Consider the following 3290-nt stretch of genomic DNA (forward strand, 5'->3'; position numbering starts at 1 on the left):
CAATCCAAGTTAAAAACCAAAGATTAGCCAAAATGACCGTGTATAAAAACCATAACTCAATAATAACCCTGAATGTTAATGGCCTGAACTCATCAATCAATGGACAGACTGGCAGACTGGAATAAAAGAAAGACCCAATAATATGCTGCCTTAAAAGACTCATCTCATAGAAAAGGATACCCACAGACTAAAGGTGAAAGGATAGGAAAAACATATTATATATACTTTTAATATGACTGTTTTATTTTAATTTCCATATTGTAGTCCATTTAAAATAATGAAGTCCATTTATTTAACCTTTTATTACTAATAGATATTTGAATTTTTTCCAGTGTGCACATAATGCTGCAGTAATTTGTCTTTTGCATGGTGAACATATATAGGCATTCCTACTAGATATATGCCTAAGAATGAACTCATTGAGCAACACTAGAAGCATATGTCCATCTCTACATGATATCACCAGAGATTTCAAAAGTGGTTGTAATAATCCACAAGCATATCCAGACACAGTTTTGCATGCTTGTAATCACAGTGGTTCGGGATGATGAGGTAGGACTATCATGAGTTCAGTCAGTTTCAGCAAATGGGAGGCAGTCTCTAAATAAAATGCAAAAATAGGGCTGGGGATGTGACACAGTGGTCAAATGCTCCTGAGCTCTATACCTGGTACAAAAACAATTCACAAGCATAGAAATTTATAAGATTCCACATATTCTATCTCCTTTCAAGTCTTTTTTGTTCTTTTTAGATATACAGGACAATAAAGTGCATTTTGAAATATAATACATACATGGGGTAAAATGCATGTAATAAATACATGGAGTTTAACAGTCTAATTAGATTCTGATTGTTGTGCTAGGACATGATGTGGAGTTTTATTGGTTTTATATTCATATATAAACATAGAAAATTATACCTGATTTATTCCACAGAATTTTTTATTCCCCCTTCCTTTTCATTATCCCTCTTTGGCTAGTCCAATGAACTTTTATTTTTCCCTCCCCCTTGTTGTGTGTTAGAATCCACATATCATAGAGAACTTTTGCCTTTTATATTCTGTGATTGGTTTACTTCATGCAGCATGCTAGTGTCCAGTTTCAAAATTTTTAGAGTGATATTACTAATTCTTAAAATTTTGATTTATTTTCTATAAAAATTTGATGGTGTTTTGGTTCTGGTTTTATATACTGTGTAGATTTAAACATACTAATATGCCATCAAACAAAATCGTGTGTTAGTTTGCCTTTCTAAAATTTAAAATATTTTGTTTTATTTGAAGGATCTACCTTGTAGTTATATGTGTTGTACTTAAAGATTGCTAACTCATATTTGACACATCATTGTCTCTAGGAATATTGAAAGGGTGTTTAAATAAAAATTCATTGGTTTACTACTTTTTACATATGAGGCATCATTGGTGTAATACTAGGAATGGTTTAATTTTTATTATGGTTTAGATCTCACTGACAAGATAAGTTAAGTACACTGTACTCATCCATGAACCTCTTCTCTTTCACATGATATTTTCTCCAGAAAAGAAACAGTTTCTCTCCTTCCAACATAATATAAAATACTAATTTTTAATTCTTTTCATTTTTTAAAATTTTTACTTTTACAGTCTGCATTCTGATTCACTTACACAAATGGTATACAAATTTTAATTTCTATGGTTGTACAAACTATAGATTGACAGCATTTGTGCAATCATATGTCTACATAGGGTAATGATGTCTGTCTCATTTCAGGTAAGTGAAAGGCTAATTTTGATGAGATCATGTTGATGGAGTAGAAAATATAGACTCTCAAAAAAGGACAGAGTATGTAAAGATATCACTGGGTATAAACTACATCTTTTTGTTTGATACTGAGCAGAGATGATAAGGTGACTTTCATCAGATATACTCTGATTCCAATCATGTGATCTATGTAGACATTGCTGTTATACTATTCTTCTTGAAAGCATGAAAGAGTGTGTATACACAAAGAGAATTCACAAAAGTAAATTATCCTATTCAGTGAGTAAGTTCTTTTCATCAGGAAAAAAGCAATGTCTTCCAAAGAATATACATGATTTGAATAAACGTGTATGTCTGAAATGCCAAGAAAATAAAACAAATATCATGAAACTGTAGTGAGAATTTATGCACTTATTCAAACAATTATTTCTGAATATCATTTGATAAGCTCTAAAATCAGATAATGCCTGTCACTGTATAGAAAACAAACTGCATATACTGCCAAAAAGCAAACTTTTATGATTACTATATTCTCATTGTTTATGGGTTTGGATTAGACTTTCTCCATTTGAAATAGCCTACATATAATCCAGTAAATCTCCATTAGTGATGGTGAAAAATTTATGTGTTAGGAAAACTGTCAATTTCCAATTTTTTTGTCAATTTTTGGTTTGCTGTCAGTGACCCTGGAGGCCCACCCACTACAGTTCCTGATCTCCAGTGAAATTTTGCAAAGCAGGAAGCACACATTACCTGAGCAAACTCTAAAAGTCCATCAGGGACAATACTATCAGCTAAAACAGCTGTTCACCTGCTATCATTTCACTCTGCTTTTCTAACCCATCCCACATAAATACTTATTTTGTTTTGTAATTTACCTGTGAGACAGGCAGGGAAGTGAAATGTATCAATATTTGATGCTTCCAACTAGATCCTACCAACAGTCCCCAAACCCACCAACCTTGGTTAATATCTGGAGTTGTGTTTATCTTCTCCCTATTTTTACACTTTTATTATCTTTATTTCATACTCTCAAGATTCAAAACTTCAAATAAAAATGTTGATAAAATATGTTTAATTAAGTCAATAAAATGCTTGTTCTTATGTCACTGTTACTTTTCAAAATATTATCTAAGAAGAGCCCCCACTATTTAAGTGTTCAAGAATGTAAATTCCTTCATGGAAATTTCTGCCATGTAGGTAACTCATAGTCAGCAAAGGTTTGTGAGAAAGAGAAAATTGGGTCACGGTGAAATGTGAGGCTGAAAGAGTTTTTACAAATGTGAATATGATAGTTTTGTTTGAGTAGGAATGATGTTTTTGTTTTGTGTCTGTGTGTTTTCTGGAGACATATTTTATTTATTAATTTCCTTTGTTGTGATTAAAACTTCCATGTTTTTATACATATAGTATGTGTGTTTTAAATTTTATGTGGTTTAGATGTTCAAAGTAATGAATTAAAACTTTCTTTTTGAAACTCAAGAATTAGGTTTTTTAATCAAAGGGAACAAAGAATGTGAAAATGTAAAAATTAATGTCTATATCCAAATT

The sequence above is a fragment of the Sciurus carolinensis genome, unplaced genomic scaffold (assembly GCF_902686445.1).
Source record: "Sciurus carolinensis unplaced genomic scaffold, mSciCar1.2, whole genome shotgun sequence".
Taxonomy (NCBI): Eukaryota; Metazoa; Chordata; class Mammalia; order Rodentia; family Sciuridae; genus Sciurus; species Sciurus carolinensis.